General features: G+C 39.0%; 1 long non-coding RNA gene across 2 annotated transcripts in view; it reads left to right on the forward strand.

The window, feature by feature from the left end:
• The window catches only part of LOC103665302, a 150385-nt gene that overhangs the window by 108432 nt on the left and 20554 nt on the right, over nucleotides 1–21399 (forward strand). The window lies entirely within an intron of this gene.

A 21399-nucleotide genomic window follows, 5' to 3' on the forward strand; every position in this document is an offset into this window, starting at 1 on the left:
CCCTTCCCTGAAGAGCCAAATCACGGATCATGCCTGCTCACACTTCCACGCTCAGGCACTGTCTCCACCTGGGAAGTGTGACCATCCCAAATAGGTGCAGCCCCTGAGAAACTTAGGTTTTTCTCGCATTCAGATTTATTTTCTCAAAAGTGTTATTTCTCCTGAAATTGTGATGAATCAAATGTTATATATTACTGCATAGTACTAATAACATTACTAAATGAATAATCAATGCATGACTCTGCCATTGTCACATGAAAGGAATCCTAGACAATATGTGAATGAATGGGTTATGGCTGTGTCCAAAACAGAGCGGGTGGATTATAATTTGCTGCTCCCTGATGTAGCTATGGTGGGGACTTTGGCTTTTACTCTGAAGACAAAAGGTGCTATTAGAGGTTCCAGGCCAGATGGGTGACACACACTTACATTTGAAAAGGATACTTCTGGATCTGTGCTGAGGAGTGACTGTAGGTGGAGAACAGGTAGGGGGATTATTGCAACAGAGAATGATAGCATGAAAGTGAAAAACAATGGGGTTCTGGCGATATTTTGAAGATAAACATTTGTTTATGGATTTGTTTATGGATTGCATGTGGGGCTAGAAGTAGTAAAAGTCTGGGAGTAGGATGGTCAGTTAGAAAGCAGTTATGTATTCCAGATGAGGGGTGATGCAGGCCAGAACTAAGGTGTGTGGCTTGTGGGTTTTATGCAAAAAGCTGGCTATGTGTAGTTGTAAAAGGGTGTGGGTACGGTGGGGAGGTATTCCCTGATACTCTTTACATGGTAAAACTAGTCATCTGTCTCATTTCCTACCTAAGCTTTCTTCTGGGATGCCAAAGCACCTTGAAGAAACTCAAGAGAGAATGTGAGGGGTCGCTAATAACATCCCTCCTAGTTCTGTGCCTGCAAATTCTAGTCAGAGTGAAGAGAATCTTCTTAGCCTGTAGGGGGTGATGGCTGCCTGTCTAATAAAAAGGGAGTCAGCTAATGTTGACTTGGTTTCTTGTCTTTATGCCACACTTTAGTATATGGAGATCTGAATCTTAGTCACATTCCCAAGACATTATCTAAATATTTTATCAAATTTATGATATTTTGCTTATATGAGGCACCTTTTTTACCCACTTCAAAAAAAAAAAACACTGCAGTTGAAACACAATGCTTCCTACCACCTCAATTGCAAGACGCATCCTGATTTTAGAGCTGTCAAAATTAAAAATATGAATCTTAAAGATCAATGAAATATAGCATGCTATAAAAAACAACGATGTAAGCTAAAAGCCAAATAAAAATAAGGGACTTCTGTCCTGGGTGCCTATATTACATCAGAGCGCTATTTGGAAACTCCAGTATTCACCATCTATGAATTTTCAAAATAACTGGGATAACTTATAAAGCCTACTTAAATTATATTTTAATGGATATCTTTTTTTAAAAGAATTTATTTATTCATTTAAGAGAGAGAGCAAATGAGTTGGGGGGGCAAAGGGAGCCTTCCCAACGAGCAGGAAACCCCGATGCGGGACTCAATCCCAGGACCCAAGATCATGACCCGAGCTGAAGGCAGAAGCTTAACGGACTGAGCCACCCAGGTGCCCCTATTTTGGTGGATATCTTGTAAAAATGTATATGTATTTTAACTAACCCCAACATTATATCTTAAAAAGAGCATACTGAAGAATATTCCATCTTTTTATCAATGGCTTAGAGTCATGATTATAAATAACATTGGTTTCAAGACACCACTCTCTTTGTTTGACTCCTAGGTTAGTGGCTTCTCTGTCTCCTCTGAGGGTTCCTTCTTGTTCCCCCAAGTCCTAAACTTTCAAATGCCCCAGGTTCAGTCCTTCTGTGTTGTCTTCACTTGGGGCTCAGGTGACCTCCCTTAGGTTTTAAAAGCTTTAAACATCACCAGCCAGAACCTTCCTCTGACTGCTTTCTTATATTCAAATATACAGTTGTCTCTTTCTGTCAGATACCTAATGAACTTCTCATACATGACCTCCCCAAATGAGGCCCTCACTTTTCCTTCTAAAAGCTCTTCCTGCTACTGTCATTTTTATTTCAGCAAATGACATTTCCATTCTTCCAGTTGCTCAGGTCAAAACATTTGGAGTCATCTTTGACACCTCTGTGTCTCTCACCCCACATATCTAAGCCATCAGAAAATTCTTTTCATTCTATCTTCAAAATATATTCAGAAACCCACCACTTCCCACCACCTCCACCAGCACCATCATTCTCTTTCAGTTGGAGTTCAATAGCCTCTCCCTGCTGCCACCTTTGCCTCCCTAACACCTGTTCTCTGCATTTTTTAGGGTTCCCTTAAAAACATCATCAGACTATGCCACCTTTCCAGTCAAAACTCTGCAATGCCTTTCCAATTGTGGCAGAGTCAAATCCAAAGTCCTTACCATGATCTACAAGGCTCTGCATGGCCTTGGCCCCTGCCACCTTTCTGACTTCGTCTGCAGTCTCTCTTCCACTGGCTTCCTCTGTGTGTTTCTAATACAGAGTTTCTCCATCTTGGTGCTATTAGCATATACTTTGTGCTGGAGGGGTTGTCCTGTACATTATAAGATGTTTGCTAGCATCCCGGCCTCTACTCAGTAGATGACAGTAACATCCCTCCCTGCATTGTGACAATAAAAAATATCTGCAGACATTACCAAATAGTCTCCAAGGGTTGGGGGGAAAATGGATCCTGATGGAGAACCACTGCTCTAACATATCAAACACTCTTCTTCCTCAGGACCTTTGCATCGTCTGTTCTCTCTGCCTTCTTGCAGATAACACACAGCTTGCTCCCCTACTTGGCCAGGTCTCTCTTTCAAGTGTCATGTTAACCATCCCACTCTTACTCCCTTTTTTTTTTTAAAGAGGGAGAGAGAGCACGCGTGCATGTGGGGGATGGGCCAGAGGAAGAGGGAGAGAGAGAATCTCAAGCAGGCTCCACACCACCCAGTGTGAAGGCCGATGTGGGGCTCAATCTCATAATCCTGAGATCATGGCCTGAACCAAAATCAAGAGGCAGGCGCTTAACTGACCGAGTCACCCGGGCGCCCCTCACTCTCATTCCTTATCAAGCTGACATGGTTTTATTTTCCTTTGTTCCATTTACTGTTGCCTTGTTTTAGCCACTTACTCCATCCAGGTGTTTCCTTTAATGTGGAGGGAGCAGAATTAGGGTGAAACTCTTGTCCTCTTTGTTCGCTCCACCCCAGGCATGTGGGATGACTTAACTGATTGGCATATTTGGTAAGAACGAACTGGGTGTTTTTGGCTCAGTCCTCATTTTTTTTTATTCTTGGTGCATTTCTCTCCAAGAGCAGGTGAGGGAACCCGCTCCTTTAGTGCTGTCTGTGACCGTGTGGGTAAGTTTGCCTCAGTCTGAGGTTTGATGACTTTTTTATCCAGACCCTCTTATTTAGCCTTTATCGGTAACGAAGGTGCTATTTTGGGCTCTGTCTGCTTTGTCAACATATATGTTAATTGGTTCAGAATTTAGGGAAAAGGAGTGAAATTTACCGGACCCCTTGAGACCCTAATGTTTGATGCATGGAGAAATAAAGAAAGGACTGGAAACTGGGGGAAGCACAGTAAAATGTGAACAATTGAGGTTTCAGGTGTGGTGAGAGCATGCAGCTTTTTTTTTTTTTTTTTTTTTTTTTTAAAGATTGGTTTGAGAGAGAGAGCACGAGTATGCACACATGAGCTGGGGGAGGGAGAAAGGGAGAAAATCTTCCAGCAGACTCCTTGCTGAGCACCGAGCCCCACACAGGGTTCAAGTCCCCCCCCCTCCCCATGAGATCATGACCTGAGCCAAAACCAAGCGTCAGACGCTTAAAAAATGTTTAACGGACTGAGCCACCCCGGCACCCCCGAGAGCATGCAGCTTTTGACTGGGGATTTTATCGTGTGGATAGGGTGTAATGACTTTAGCTATTTGTAGAGGATTGTACTCGGGCAGTTTTTAACTGCTGTGGCTGAGGCAAGAGGCTTTCAGCCTTAGGCCATGCAATGTTTTACCTTGGGTGCATGATGACCTTGCAGACAGGCATTTCCAGAGTCCATTCTCTTTCTACAGCGTCAAGACTGGGTTGTAGGTCTCTGAAAAGGAGGGCTAAAGGGGCCTCAGCAAGGGCACCGGGGTCTCTTGGGCCTTAGCACATGCGGACTGTGTGGGCAGCCCTCACAAAGGCAGCAAGCAAAAGTGCAGGAGGTGCGGGACCTCCTCAGGGGCAGGCCTCGGCAAGCGCAAGGACCTCAGCAGATCTGCGGGCTCTGGGGAAGGCTGCTGCGGCTCCGCCTCGCACGTGCGGCTCCGCCTCGCACAGCGCCGGCGTGAAGATCCCGCAACAGGCTAACGTGGTTCTCCAGGTGGTCGTGCTTTATGACATTAGGGGAAGGGAGCACATTCGTTACCTTTAAACAGCAAAACGACCAAGTCCCATGGACACTACAGAGCATTACTGGGGGAGGGGATGGGGAAGGGTGGGTCATGTTTTAATTGTTAGTGCCGGGCCTGGCAGGCAGCATGGCATTCATGGGCCCAAATTCCATTCAGGAAGGGATTGTGGAAGGTTAAGTTTGGATTTATGTGTGCTTTCCGTATGTAGGTCAAGAGTCCTCTCTCACTCCCTGGTCTCAGGTTGGTTCTTGATTGGTTAATTTTGTCTGAGGGAGAAATATTCTCCAGGATGCAGCTATTTAGGTTTAACAACCCCTTGATGAGAAGTAGAGGAAACAGCCATTGTGGCCTAGGACCAAAAAAATACCTGATTTCAAGGGACTGTGAACATGACGATCCTGGGTTCTATCTAACAGGGTGTCATAACTGGGGGTTCAAAGGGAAATGGAAATTAGGTATATACAAAGGGAAAATAAGGGTCTTTGACAAAGAGCTGGTGTCTGGTGCTCTCACCAACATAAAATTCCAGCCTTGTAAAAAGACAGTAACTTCTCAAAGCCGCATACCTAGAGAAGAGACAAAATACACGAATGAATCCCTCTCTCCTCCTCCTCGTGCTAAATGTTTAATGCCAAAATTATCCAAACTTAAGTTCTCCCGACCTAAGGTAGGTTTCCAGGTCTGGGGCTTTGAGTACCAGGTTTAGCTGACTAACATTCTGGCAAAACTAGCCTCATTTTTTTTTAAAGATAACATTGAGTCTTTGCAACACTAAATATTTAGTTTCAGAAACATAAGTTTTCTTAAGATAACAGTTTTGGGGGGGTGAGGGTTGTTTATTTTCTATTTTAGTGGGTGCTGGCTGGTGCCGTGATATACGTATGTGTCCAATTAACTTTTTGGACTCTATAATAAGGGAAGTACATCAAAGACTTGGCATTGCGCTGAGCAGCCCTGAGGCAACCACTCTCTTCCCGTAAGAGACAGCATACACTGCGGCTGATTAAAGGACCCCCAACTTCACCCAGGCAACAAGAACCCCTTCAAAGCAGAGTGAGACACTTCGGAAGAAAAATTTGGATCTAAATTTTGTTGACCTTTAACTTACATGGGTGAGAGTATTTGATTCCATTGAATTTTAGTACTTTTGGACATTAAATCACAGAGATTTAATCTCTGAACTTTGCATTTTTCTCTGAAATTACACAACAGAAGGGAGTTTATATCTAATTGTGGGGCATCTCTGTGTTGGCATATTATTATAGAGTGCTTTAAATTGTTTACATTTACTAAAAAATCTCTGATATGCTTTCTTGGATAATGTGGCTTATCGCAATTGGGTATGAGAACTCGAATAGGGAGTGAGTTGCGAACTTTAGTACAGAGTGACTTGGAGTTGGTTTAATTATATTGTCCTAACCCATTTTAGGGTTTTTCGGGAGAAAATTCTAAATCTCCCAAAAATATCCTCAAAAATGTGGCTGGTATCGGAGGTGTTGCCTCAAGAAGGCAACAGCAGGATTGTTCTAGTAAATTTCTTACCGCTACTCTTGAGAGAGATAGCAAAACCCGTGGTTGACCATAGACTTACTGGTTAAGCCCAAGATTAAAAGATCAAAAAGCGAGCAACTGTTGGAGAAAAAGGTAGAAACGCTTTTTCTTTAATGCTGACGTGTCCTTCTATGTTGAGGGAGTTAAATAGTGTAATACAAACAGTGCCTCTCCAATCCTCTGTGCAGAGCACAGCTAAGGGGGAAGAAATGACTTACCTAATTTGAACATTTGGAAAGAATGAACTGTGCATGTGGAGGGTTCGGCTCCTCCACTTCTCTCTTGGAAGAGAGATTCCTACTAAGCGGTCAGCTCTGTCCTGGCTCTACATGCCCTGAGTATTGGCCTAAGCAGTTCCCCCATAGAAGGATGCCTTCCCTTGTCTAGGCTTGCCTATGACTGGGTGGGGAAAGCCTGTCCGGTTTGGGGGCTTAGAATTACTGGCTTACTCACTTGTTAGCCACATCCATCAACTTAGTCTTTATCCATAATAAAGGTGATATTTGACCTATTCTCAAGCTCTCATTTTTGTCTTATTTTTCCATTTCCTCAGAACCAGAGTGGAGGGAAATATCTGCACTTGAAAATATCCATATTTAGCACTTTCTGACATATTCTTTCTTTATGTAATAAATATTTGCTAAATCAGGACCTCAATTATGATGCCTTATGAACTAGGGTGATGACCGCAGGGATGATTGAGTTTTTTCTGCATTAAATATGTCCATGTAAATTATGGACTGTTAATTTCCTATCTCTGTTCTTTCTTATGAGTACTACAGACATGCATTCTTTTACTTGCTCCCCACCATCTTCTTATTTTCTAATCTTCTGTGTACTTAGGGTAAAAAAATATTAAAATAAGAGCCCAATGGGGCGCCTGAGTGGCTCAATCAATTGGGTGTCTGCCTTTGGCTCAGCTCATGATCTCAGTGTCCTGGGATTGAGGCCCGCATCTAGCTCTCTGCTCAGCGGTGAGTCTGCTTCTCCCCCTCCCTACATGTGATCTCTTTCACTTTTGCTCTCTCTCAAATACATAAATAAAATCTTAAAAAAAAAAAAATAAAGTAAAATAAGAGCCCAAGAATCTTTCTTAGTAAGGTACATGGACCTTGTGTATTTACTGAAGCTGTTCTGTAGTAGTTCTCTTTCTGATGTTTAGTCGACTTTCAGTGACTTTGTTGGGTAAATGACATCTGGATAAGTGAGGTGTTCCATTTCATTCTGATGAAATGGAGAATGGCATATACATGATTTGAAGTTGATAAGAAGGAGATTCTGTTTCGTCTCTATCAAGGCCAGCAAGCAGTTATATTATCACATTTACGTGTTTGGCTTCAGTTCACATTGGGCTTTGTCTTTCAAATGTCCTCTTAAAACTCTATTTGTCAGACTCATTTCCTGTTTTGCTTTCTGGATTTAGGCATGTACAGTAGTTCCCCCTTATCCACAGGGGATACGTTCTAAGACCTCCAGTGAATACCTGAACACATGGAGAGTACTGAACCCTATCTATATTGTTTTTTCCTATACATACCTACCTATGATAAGGTTTAATTTATAAAATAGGCACAGTAAGAGATTAACAACAATAACTAATAAAAGAGAATAATGATAACAATATGCTGTAAGAAAAGTTATATGAATGTGGTCTCTCAAACTGTCTTATATTGTACTCACCCTTTTTCTTGTGATGATATGAGATGATAAAATGCCTACATGACCAAATAACATGAAGTAAATGACATGAGTATTGTGACGTTAAGCTACTATTGACCTTCTGCCTATTTGTCAGAAGAAGGATCACTTGCTTTTGAACTGTGCTTTCAACTTTGTTGTCCGAGTTTCCAGTTATCCGTTTAGTTATCACAATCTAGAAGCAGACGATCCTCCTTCTGATTTATCGTCAGAAGGTTTAACAGTAGCGTAACATTTTGTCACAATAACTACGTCATTTGCCTCACGTTATCTGGTCACATATGCATTTGATCATCTCACATCATCACAAGAAGAAGGGTGGGTACAGCAGAGTAAGATGTTAAGACAGACCACATTCTCATAACTTTTATTACAGTATGTTGTTCTTAATCCCTTGCTGTGCCTAATTTATAAATTAAACTTTATCATAGGTATGTATGTAAAGAAAAAAACCAGTATTTATAGGGTTTGGTACTCTCCATGGTTTCAGGTACCCACTGGGGATCTTGGGCCGTGTCCCTTGCGGATGAGGGGGACTACTGTATAAATTTGGACATGCTCATGAGTATTCTCAGGTACTTTCTTCTCTTCAGTTTTCCTTTCTTCCTATGGGACCAGCTCTTAGTAATGTTAGGGTTTTGAATTAGGAATTATTTTGAGGCAAAACCATAAGCTTAAACTTACTAAAGTGTGTGTGTGTGTGTGTGTGTGTGTGTGTGTGTGTGTAGGGGTTTCCAATTCAAGTTCAATTAAGAAAAAAATTTTACATTGCCTTTCTGTTGTTTTTGTTATTTTTTCCTGAAGCTTACAATTCTGTTTGGAACATCAGGAAAGGGGTAGCTCTGTTAGAATCTGGTGTTCCCGCATTTTGGTGGGGTCATGATGCCAACTTAATATCAACAAAACTCCACAGCAAACTAAATTAGACCTATGTTGTTGTGGTTATTAAAAGCAAAGAAGCCAATCTGTGGTAGGCAGCTTTTAAGATGGTCCCACTGTCTCCCACCTCCCAGCATTCACACCTTGTGTGGTCCCTTCCTCTTGAGTGCAGGCTAAACAGTGACTTGCTTCTAATGAATGGAATGACAAAAGTAATGTGGATCACTTCTGAGATTAGGTCATAAAGGACTGTGACTTCCATCTGGCACTCTCCCACTCTCTCGCCCGCTCACTCTGATGAAGCCAGTTGCCATGCTAAGAGCTGTCCTATAGAGAGGCTCACATGGCAAGGAACCACAGCAGCCTCTGGCTGACAGCCAGTGGGGAACAGAGGCCCTTAGTCCAAAAGCCTCCAAGGAACTAAATCCTGCCAACAACCACTAAATGAGCATGAAAGTGGATTCTGCTCCAGTTAATTCTTGAGATGACATTAGCATTGCTGACACCTTGATTGCAGACTCTTGTGATAGCCTCAGCTGGAGGACCCAGCTAAGCCATGCTTGGACTCCAGACCCATAGAAACTTTGAGCTAATGTATGCTGTCTTGAGCCACCAAATTTGGGGGAAATATATCACTCAGTGATAGATAGCTAATATACACCCTTAATCTATCATGAAAAAGTATATTTTAACTTGCATCTCTTTCAACTTTAGTTAAAAGCAAAGAAGAAGCAATCACTTGACTTGTTAAAGGATTTGTTACCCAGTCATTAGAATCATTTACTTTCTCAGTTTCTGGGATTCCTACCCCAAAAGGATCTACCAAGACTTATCAAATAATTATCAGTAATATATGCTGCTTTTTAAGTTAGAAACTCCTTGTTTAATCCAATATACTAAAAAGGTAGGAAATTTGGACAGCTAATTTTATACATTTTTTGCCAATATAACATTTTTTAAAATTGAAGTATAGTTGACATGCAATACTATATTAGGTTTACGTGTACAACATGGTGATTTGACAATTACACACACTATAAAATGCTCATCACACTGTGTGTGGTTACCATCTGTCACCATACAAAGTTATTACAATTTCTTGAGTATATTCCCTGTGCTGTAATTATCATCCCTGTGACTTCTTTATCTTATAACTGGAAGTTTGTACCTCTTAGTCCCCTTCACCTATTTAGCTCATTCTCCCCACCACTCCCAACCTCCCCCACCCCTGGCAACCACGAATTTGTTCACCATATTTATGTTTCTGTTTTCTTTGTTCTTGTTTTATTTTTTAGATTCCACATGTAAGTGGAATTATATGGTATTTTTCTTTTTCTGTCTGACTTATTTTATTTAGCATAATATCTTCTAGGTCCACTCATTTTGTCACAAATGGCAAGCTTTCATTCTTTTTTATGGCTGAGCAATATTCCAGTGTGTGTGTGTGTGTGTGTGTGATGTATCACATCTTTTTAAAATTTAAATGAGAATGTTTATTGTCTCTTTTTTAATTGAAGTATAATTGACACACAATGTTGTATTAGTTTCAGGTGTACAACATAGCGATTCAACAAGGATATACATTGTGCTATGCTCACCCACAAGTGTAGCTACCATCTGTCACCATACAACTTTACTATAATACCACTGACTATATTCTGTATGCTGTGCCTTTTATTCCCATGACTTATTCATTCCACGATCGGAAGATATACCTTACACTCCCTTTCACCCATTTTGTCCATCCTCCCATCCCCCTCCCCTCTGGCAACTATCAATTTGTTCTCTGTATTTATAGGTCTGTTTCTGCTTTGTTTGTTTTGTTTTGTTTTTTAGGTTCCACATATAAGTGAAATCACATGGTATTTGTCTTTTTCTGACTGACTTATTTCACTTAGCATAATAACCTCTAGGTCCATCCATGTTGTTGCAAATGGCAAAATTTTATATATATATAAAATTATCATATCATCTTTATTCATCTATCAATGGACACTTGGGTTGCTTCCACATCTTGGCTATTATAAATACTGCTGCAGTAAACATAGGGATGCATATATCTTTTTGAATCAGTGCTTTCATTTTCTTTGGGTAAATACCCAGTAGTGGAATTCTGGATCCTATGTTATTTCTATTTTTAATTTTTTGAGGAACCTCTATACTGTTTTCCACAGTGGCTGTACCAACTTACATTCCAATCAACAGTGCAGGAGGGTTCCCTTTTCTCCACATTCTTGCCAACATTTGTCATTTCTTGTCTTTTTGATACTAGCCGTTCTGATTGGTGGGAGGGGTTATCTCGTTGTGGTTCTGTTTTGCATTTTGCTGATGATTAGTGAGGTTGAGCATGTTTTCACATGTCTGTTGGTCATCTATATGTCTTTGGAAAAATGCTTATTTGGGTTCTCTGCCCATTTTTTAATTGGACTATTTGTCTTTTTGGTGTTGAGTTGTATAAGTTCCTAATATATCTTGGATATTAACCCCTTATCAGATATATCATTTGTAAATATCTTCTCCCATTCAGTCGGTTGCCTTTTTATTTGTTGATGGTTTCCTTCACTGTGTAAAAGCTTTTTGTTTTGAAGTAGGCCCAATATTTTATCTTTGCTTTTATTTCCCTTGTCTGAGGAGATCTATCTAGAAAAATATTGACAAGGTTGATGTCCAAGAGATTACTGCCTATGTTTTCTTTTAGGAGTTTTATGGTTTTAGGACTTGAAAAAATATTTGAATCATTTCACATTGCCTTAAATATGTATTCCCCAAAATATTGAAGTTGCATATTTAGCTCATTTAATTTATAGAACATATATGCCAAAATCTTGACTTGCAAAGTCATTTTTATGTTCAAATTAATTAACCAAATTGGATTTGCTTTCTGTTGGAAAAAGCCTGACGTTATTTTAAAATTTAAAACATGATAATACACATTTTAAGAATATTATATAAAGTAGTGAGATATAAATTGTGGTGCACATCTTACAAGATCCTATTTAAGAACCAACTAGAGAGTGCTGGGTTTATTTTTGCCTCAGACAGCAAAAAGATAGATGGATCTCTGATGGAAGAAGGAGAAGAAAGTTTTTGCAGGCATTTACTTGGGAAAATGAGCTCCAGGAAGAATTTCTCAGTTGGGTAATAGAGAATATTAAGTTTCTTTTCTTATCACCAGTGTCACAATGTATAACTTTTCATAGCGACACTCAAATCTCTTTGACATTTCTGTCGAAGGGGAAAATAAAGTTGTTGTGTAAACAATAATGCTATTAATCTTATTCATAAAAATAAATTATTATACCTATTCTGTGGAGAAAGATATTCCTTATGGTATAGGAAGACATCCTCCAAAGAACATATATAATATTTTTTTCTCATTAGGTTGTATGAATTAGGTGAAAATGCCTAGTGTAAGTCCTAACACTTTGTAGGCACCATTTTTTTAATGAAGTTTTCAATTTATTTTAATTTAAATTTTAACCTAAATTTAATATAATTTTTAAATTTAATTCCAGTATAGTTAATATATAGTGTTATATTAATTTCAGGTGTACAGTACAGTGATTCAATAATTCCCTACCTTACTCAGTGCTCGTCATGATAAGCGCATTCTTTAATCCCCATCCCCTATTTCACCCATCCCCCCACTCACCTCCCCTTTGGTGACCATCAGTTTGCTCTCTCTAGTTAAGAGTCAGTTTCTTGGTTTGTCTCTCTCTCTCTTTTTCCCTTTGCTCATTTGTTTTGTTTTTTAAATTTCACATATGAGTGAAATCATGTAGTATTTATCTTTCTCTGACTGACTTATTTCACTTAGCCTTATACCCTCTAGATCCATTAATGTTACAAATGGCACTGTTTCATTCTCGTCTATGGCTGAATAATATTCCATTATATGCATATACTACATCTTCTTTATCCATTCATCTGTCGATGGACACTTGGACTGCTTCCATAATTTGGCTATTGTAAATAATGTTGCAATAAACATAGGGTGTATGTATCCCTTTGAATAGTGCTTTTTAAAAATATCTATGTCTCTATCTATCTCTAGTTCCTTGTTTCTTGGCACAGGAGCATCTTCTGTTCTTTTTTAAAAACTTTTTGAATTTAAGTTCAATTAATTAACATGTCGTGTATTATTAGTTTCAGAGGTAGAGTTCAGTGATTCATCATCAGTCTTATATAACACCCAGTGCCCTCCTTAGTGTCCATCATCCAGTTATCCCATCCCCCCAACCTCCTCCCCCCAAAATTAGTGCTTTTGTATTTTGGGGGGTAAATACCCAGTAGTGTGATTATGTTGTTTTGTTTTTTATGCATTAATTTAAGGCCATTAATCTGTGTTCTACAGGTAAAGATGATGGCAGCAAGGGGTTAGGATGTCTGGGGACCAAAGGTTCTGAATGAAGCTTTGAGGTTTCTGAGGATATTTCAATCTCCATAGTTTATAACCAATATACAAATGATGTCCAAGAGCCTAGACTTTTTTTTTCTCTAGAAAGAGCAAAACACTGGCCCATAAGATAATGTGGGAGAGAAAACTGGCTGACCCAATGGACTATTAAACTTTGGAGTGAGCTACTGAGGTTGTGAAATCCCATCCTCTGGCTGCCTACAGAAGTGGCGTATTTTCTCATATGTCTGGTATGTTAAGACAGAGATGGGGTAAGGGTATAGGACAACGGCAATGATCTCTCAAGGTCTATCCAATCCTAAAAGTGACTATTTTTTTTTAAAGATTTTATTTATTTATTTGACAGAGAGAGAAACAGCCAGCGAGAGAGGGAACACAAGCAGGGGGAGTGGGAGAGGAAGGAGCCTGATGCAGGGCTCGATCCCAGAACGCCAGGATCACGCCCTGAGCCGAAGGCAGACGCTTAATGACTGAGCCACCCAGGCGCCCCTAAAAGTGACTAATTTTTACAAAGGAATGCATAGTGTTGGGTAATAGGAAAATAAAAACATATATCTAGAAGGCGTGTTATAAATTAGAATTTGTAATTCTTGGGGATTTTTTTCAGGAACTGATCAGTTAAATATCTATAATATGTCATTACCATTATTTGTAATCTTAATTTTAAAATGATAGTGCCCATTTTACACTTTGCACATGTTGTGTTTGTACATAATTTATATATAGTGCACCTTATTGCCATTAGTTTATATACACAGATCCCTTTTCTCTACTAGCCTCTGTGTACTTCTAGGCAGTCACCATGTCTTTATCTTTACATTCCTAGAACCTGACATAAATCCTGGAATGTAAGGGGCTGAATGAACTTTTGATGGACCTAACTGATCTGTCAGACCTGTTCTGAGCCTACCCTATAACACTCTGTACCTTTTCTTGTAGCATTTATTTTACTCATTTTTGGGTCATTGTCATTTCTATTTACTTTATCTTCAACATTAAGCTTTGTTCTTCTTTTGTCTAAGAGAAATAATATATTTTAGGGGCAAAGACACATACTCCACCAGACTAAAAATCTGTTTGGGTAATCTGCTGTGTAACTTCGTGAAAATTACTTAATCTCTTTATGCCTCAATGTCTTCATCTGTAAAATGGGGGTATTGACAGTACCCGTCTCGTAAGTTTTGTGAGGACTAAAGGTGATGAAGCATCTAACAAGTTTAGCACAATACTTTGCAGATGGCAAGTACTCAACAAATGATACCTATTTTCAATTTACCCTGTGGGCTTACAAGCACCTAATTCCCTATGGATGAGAGGCATGTAATCCAGGTTGAATGCAAATAAATCAGAATTTTGGAGAGAAATAGTCAATGGTTGCAGTAGGTAGAGATTTGTAAGAGATGATTACTAAGTTAACATTTGACTTAGTATTCAATATATTTTAATTAAATATGCTTTAATTATTATCATCATAATTGTTACTTTCTTTAAAAGTTGCTCTTATCTTAATCATCAATCTTTCCTGTATTCTACAAGATATGTACAACCTCACTTCATTCCATGTGTTTCTATGTGAGTTTTATGAAGTTAGTACCTTATGCTTTCATAGGCAATCCATTCTCCCAGGCTATTATGGAATGCAAGGTTTTCATTTCAGAGAAGCATAATTGCTATAACATATGGGTACATTTATGATGCTATATAAATTTAAAAAAATTCTGGGGTATATTTCCCCATGACTGTACTCTGGGAGTAGCTTTAAAACAGTTTTTGTTTCTAAGATAGGAATACTTCATATATAAGAACTGCTGATTCATTCATTAATCTTTAAAAGTTAAATTACAGCTCTATGTATCCCATTGCAATTTTAATGTCCCAAAAAGCATTAAAAACAAAAACTAGGGTGAAAAGTGAGATGACTTCTACCATAGGAGTGTTATCAACAATGAACTGCTCAAAGGGGCCTATTTGTTCTCAGATCCATTTTCCCAACTCCCCTCTACCCACTCTAATTTTTTTTCCTTGCAGACACTTTCTGGCTAGTTTTGGCCAATGGAGGATATTGGTGGGAGATTGGAGGACAAGGTGCCTGGGAATTTCCACCGCCCTCATTTGCTTGGGTTGGAGAGAGTCCTCTCTAGCAGTGGTTGTGTCTCATCATGGTTATAGGCTTTTGTAGGATGGCCCTCCATCATTGTTCCAGCTAATCCTGGGAGGTCAGCTCATGAAATCAGCTCTTACTGCACAGCTTGGCTTTTAGGATTGGTCCCCTCATCTCCTCTTCTAGTCCCTCTAGACCTAAAAGTGGTCAAAGATTCCTTCTGCTACTAATTTCTGGGTTGTCTCAAGGACCCATCTTTGGTTTTTCAGCTCTTCCAAACACCTTTTATGTCTTTCTGTTGGGTTACCTGACATAGACCTTGATATTTACAGTAGGAAGATTATTGATTTTAGCAATTTGGATAGATAAGCAGAGACCTTTGAATTTTTATCTATATGTAGCAGGTATATAGTAGGTGCCTTAGCCCATTTGGGCTGCTGTAAAGGAAATGTCACAGACTGAGTGACTTATAAACAACAGAAATTTATTTCATGCAGTTCTAGAAAGCTAGAGTGTCCAAGTCAGAGTGCCTGTATGGTCATGTTCCAGTGAGGACCTTAGTCCTTGTTCATAGCTGATGGCTTCTCACTGTGTCCTCACATGATGGAAAGGGCTGAGGAGCTCTATCAGGTTTCTTTAATAAAAGTGCTGATCCCATTCATGAAGGCCAGACCCTTATGACCTAAGTACCTCTCAAAGGCCCCACCTCCTAATACAATCACATTGAGCATTAGGATTTCAACATGGATCTTGGAGTTCACAAACACTTAGAACATAATAGTAGGCAATGCAGAAGTTTCTGGAATCTTGTTGCTTTGAATGCAGGGAGTAAAACTTTGTTTCTTAAATCACTTCTAAGGACTTGCGTGCTTTAGACAAAGATTTATTAGGCTGTAACTCTTCCCTGATCAAAATTCCTGCCCTCTTTCTCTGTAGCTGAAATTTACACAACAATTTTTTTTTTAGTTGAGAAGCAAAAGTACAGGAAGAGAACATGAAGGCTCTGTACATCCCTCTTGTCAGCTCAGAAAATTTGCTTCAACTTCAGGCTCTTCTGCATTGATTTTTAACTTTCATGGAATAGGGAACAGCTCTTTTCAAAAAGTAGTAGGAGTGTTGGTGGACTGACTGGTGCTGTTAGGTACACTAACATTCTAGGGAGGATCCTCGTCATAGGTATGAAAGATCTTTCTCCTCCTGTTCTGATCTTCTCTTTCACAAGGAGAAATATTAAAATTATTGATTTATGCCTTGAAAATGTTATCAGTAATGAGTTGCTCAAAGTGTTCTGTACGTGTACTAATCTTAAGCAGTGAAAATGCCAGAAGGAATGTTCAAGAATACCAGGTTACCGCTTGGTGAAATAATTCCCTTATTTACTGTTATTTGATAGCTGTAATCCCAGGGATTGGATTGAGATCATTTGCTGCCAGGCTGTACTTTTGATTGCTTCTAATTCCTTTAGGCTCCTTTGAAAAACAAAATCAGTTAATTAGGCAATGGTGATTTCAAGCAAATGAGGATTAATTTCTTCCATTTAATAGCATCATTCTTGATAAAAGAGGATGCTATTTTGGAGATAAAGGGCCAGAGAGACAGCATCTGTTAATTTCCAAGATGCTCATAGCCTAGCATATATTTCCAAGATGCTCATAGCCTAGCATATATTTCTTGTGTAAAGAGAAACTCACAACAGCTATGACAACACAATTCTCCTAAGTTTCAGTGAGAGACTATTTCCTGCCAGTAACTTCATGACCCTCACGTAACTTAAATTTTATGGTTTGAGATAATTTTTTTGTAAATTGGTACTAAACTCTGGTATTGACTCCATGTTTCTTGGACATACTCTGTAAACATTTTACAAAGATTATTTGGAAAAGTTTTTCACAACTTTATATACATATTGTTTACTAGCTTCATTGCCAAAATAAATTAGCCCAGGGTCAATAGCTATCTTTCAGTCTCTGTCTTCTTCTTCTTTTTATTTTTTTTAAACATTTGGGAATCTTATCTGGGGAAGTCACGTGGAAGACTAGTGGTGTTTCTATTGAATTAAAGACTTGGAAGGTAAAGTTTCAGCTCAGTAAACACTTGCTTATCATCTACATTGTCCTAGCTATTTGGGATATAAGATGAGTAAAGCAAGTCCTTAGGACAGTAGGTTCTCAAATTTAAGCATTTATCAAAATCACCTGGAGAGCTTGCTAGACTACCCTCCCCGCCCCAGCCCCAGAGGGTTTTTTTGTTTTGTTTTGTTTGTTTGTTTGTTTGTTATTATGATATGTTAGTCACCATACAGTACATCATTAGTTTTTGATGTAGTGTTCCATGATTCATTGTTTGCATATAACACCTAGTGCTCCATGTAATACGTGCCCTCCTTAATACCCATCACTGGGCTAGCCCATCCCACCACCCTCTCCCCTCTGAAACCCTCAGTCTGTTTTCCAGAGTCCATAGTCTCTCGTGGTTCATTCCCACTTCTGTTTACCCCCCTTCATTATTCCCTTCCTTCTGCTGATCTCCCTGCTATTCCTTATGTTCCATAAATGATTGAAACCATATGATACCTGTCCTTCTCTGCTTGACTTATTTCACTTAGCATAATCTCCTCCAGTCCCATGTTGCTGCAAATGTTGGGTAATCATTCTTTCTGATGGCTGAGTACTATTCCATTGTATATATGAACCACATCTTCTTTATCCATTTGTTTGTTGAAGGGAATCTCAACTCCTTCCACAGTTTGGCTATTGTGGACAATGCTGCTATGAACATTGGGGTGCATATGGCCCTTCTCTTCACTACGTCTGTATCTTTGGGGTAAATACCCAGTAGTGCAATTGCTGGGTCATAGAGTAGCTCTATTTTTAACTTTTTGAGGGACCTCCACACTGTTTTCCAAAGTGGCTGTACCAACTTGCATTCCCACCAACAGTGTAAGAGGGTTCCCCTTTCTCCACATCCTCTCCAACATTTGTTGTTTCTTGCCTTGTCAATTTTTGCCATTCTAACTGGTGTAAGGTGGTATTAAAATGTCTATGCTACCCAGAGCAATCTACACTTTCAACACCATCCCAAACAAAATACCAATGACATTTTTCAAAGCACTGGAACAAATAATCCTAAAATTTGTGTGGAACCAGAAAAGACCCCGAATCACCAAGGAAACATTGAAAAAGAAAAACAAAGCTGGGGCATCATGTTGCCTGATTTCAAGCCATACTACAAAGCTGTGATCACAAAGACAGCATGGTACTGGCACAAAAACAGACACATAGACCAATGGAACAGAATACAGACTCCAGAAATGGACCCTCGACTCTATGGTCAACTAATCTTTGACAAAGCAGGAAAAAACAACCAGTGGAAAAAAGACAGTCTTTTCAATAAATAGTGCCAGGAAAATTGGACAGCTACATGCAGAAGAATTAAAATTGACCACTCTCTCACACCATACACAAAGATAAACTCCAAATGGATGAAAGACCTCGATGTGAGACAGGAATCCATCAAAATCATAGAGGAGAACACAGGCTGTAACCTCTTCAACATTGGCCACAGCAACTTCTTTCATGACACATCTCCAAAGGCAAGGGAAACAAAAGTGAAAATGAACTTCTGGGACTTCATCAAAATAAAAAGCTTCTGCACAGCAAAGGAAACAGTCAACAAAACAAAGAGGCAGCCCACGGAATGGGAGAAGATATTTGCAAATGACACTACAGATAAAAGGCTGGTATCCACGATCTATAAAGAACTTCTCAAGCTCAATACATGAGAAACAAACAAATCAAAAAATGGGCAGAAGATATGAACAGACACTTTTCCAATGAAGACACACAAATGGCTTACAGACACATGAAAATATGTTCAAGATCGTTAGCCATCAGGGAAATTCAAATCAAAACCAGCCCCAGAGTTTTTGATTCAGCAGCTCTAAGGTGGGAATCCCAAATTTGCATATCTAAAAAGTTCCCCAGTAATTCTGGTGCTGTTGGTCTACAAATCACAAAAAAAACATAAAAACAAATGATTAAAATGTGATTTGTATGCTTGAAATTGCACAAGGATAAGGTGGGATAAATGAAAGAATAATTAAATCCATTGTAAGAGGGGAAAAGCTTGATCAGGAAAAGCTTCAGGAAAGGATGACACCCGAGCAAGATTTGGTAGCATGAATGGGAATTCAGAGAGGAACAATAGAGGATAGAGAGGGAATTCTTTTTTCAGTACCAACATATAGAAATATAGAGAGGCAAGCCAGAGCATGATTTACTCATTCATTTAACAGATTTTAGTAACATCCATTACATCTTGAGAATAAACAGTAAAAAATTATATGTTTACAAAAATACTCATTGATAGGTCACTTGGCTGAAGCATGAGTAGCTGAGCACCATGACAGGAGATGGGCCAAAAATGGTTGATGGCCATTAGTGATTCATGGATGACATATACCGTGCTAAGGAGCTTGGATTTCACCCTCTAGATAGTAAGGTGTATTTTGGGAAGATTACTTTGGTAGCAGTGAAGAATGGATTGGAGGAAACAGAACAAGATGAAAATAAGAAAGATAGGAAGGTTATTGCAGTAATCTGATCAAGAGATGATGAAGGACCCAGCAAAGTTTTATTTCATTTCGAGTCATATGACATATAAACATAGTTTTTGTGCGTTTTCTTTCTCTGTAAACTCACAACCAACCTTCCTCTCCCATTAGAATGTTAATTGCTCAGAGGCCAGGTGATGAGTTTTTTATTAAAGCCTATATGGTTACACATGGGTTCGATCAGTATAAAGGAAGGAGTATTCTTGCATAACCACCTAAGCAGTAATAGGGAGTAATTTAGACAATAAAGAAAATAAAATTGACTAGGGATTTTTTAAAAATATTTTAAAAACCACTTTTAAATAAATTATTTCCTGCTAAGTTCTTGTCTCTAAATTTAGCCAGTGGCCCTATTGCCATTCTAAATTTAAAACTGTCTTCAGATTTATGGAATAGCTGAGGGCATTGGTAAAATGCTACATAGAGTTCGGAACACAGCCTGTCTTTCCTCCTGCTAACTCTAAAGAATATCCAATCAAGAACCACAATGAGAACCACGGGAGACTGTCCTAATACCCAAATTCTTTTAGGTCAATTCATGTCTGATTATATTTTTGATTTTTGCCATGCCAAAATGTCCCATCTGATGAAAATGTAGCTTCAATATTTGTGGTAAGCAGAATTTATAAAATGACATTCCAAAGATGTCCTGCTCTAATTCCTGGGATCTGTGCATAGGCATTGTCACTGTTCTGACTATATATGTCATGCGGCATAGTTGACCTTAAGATGGGGAGAGTATCTTTTTGGACCTGATCTAATCACACACACCCTTAAAAGCAGAGAGTTTTCTCCAACTGATTGCAGTAGGAAAAGCCAGGGAATTCGAGGTATGAGAAGTATTCAAGGACCCAGTGCTGGTTTGAAGTGAAAAGAACTACATTAGAAGGAATGTAGGTGGCTTCTAGGAGAAGTGAGTGGCCCTTTGTTGACAGCCACTAAGGAAAAGGGAGCCTCAGACATACAACTACAAAGAACTGGATTCTATAGCAACCTGAATTAGCTTTGCTATCGCCTGAATTGTGTCCCCCAAGATTATATGCTGAAGTCCTATCCCTTAGCGCCTCAGAATGTGATTGTATTCAGTGACAGGATCTTTAAAGAGGTAATTAAATTAAAATGAGATCATCAGGGTGGGCCCTAATCCAATATGGTGTTCTTATAAGAGGAAATTGGGACACCAACAAGCACAAGGGGAAGGCCAAATGAAGACAAGTAGAAGATGGCCATCTGTAAGCCACCCCTGAGGACACTGTGATCTTGAACTTCTAGCTTTGAGAGCTGTGAGATCATAAATTTCTGTTGTTTAAGCCACTCAGTCTGTGAATCTTTGTTATTGCAACTTTACCAAACTTGGAAATGGATTTTTTCACAGCCAGGCTGACACCATGATTTTGGTGTTTGGAGACCGTGAGCAGAGAACATAGAGAATTCCATCTGGACTTCTGACCTATAGAACTGTGAGATAATAAATGGATATTTTAACCAACTAAATTTGTGGTAACCTGTTAGGCAGCAATAGAAGACTAATACAATATCCTAAATTATTAATTCATGAATGTGCAATTTAAATATTTTAGAATTGTATTTTAAGATTTTTACATCTTGAAAATGTGAATAAAATGTCTTATTTACTTTGGGTAGAAACTTAGTTGATTTTAGAATTAGTAGACTTGTTCAAATTAAAAACTATGTTGACATTTTTCTCTGTGGTGAGAACAAAGGGA

Source organism: Ursus maritimus, unplaced genomic scaffold, assembly GCF_017311325.1.
Source record: "Ursus maritimus isolate PB19 unplaced genomic scaffold, ASM1731132v1 scaffold_8, whole genome shotgun sequence".
Taxonomy (NCBI): domain Eukaryota; kingdom Metazoa; phylum Chordata; class Mammalia; order Carnivora; family Ursidae; genus Ursus; species Ursus maritimus.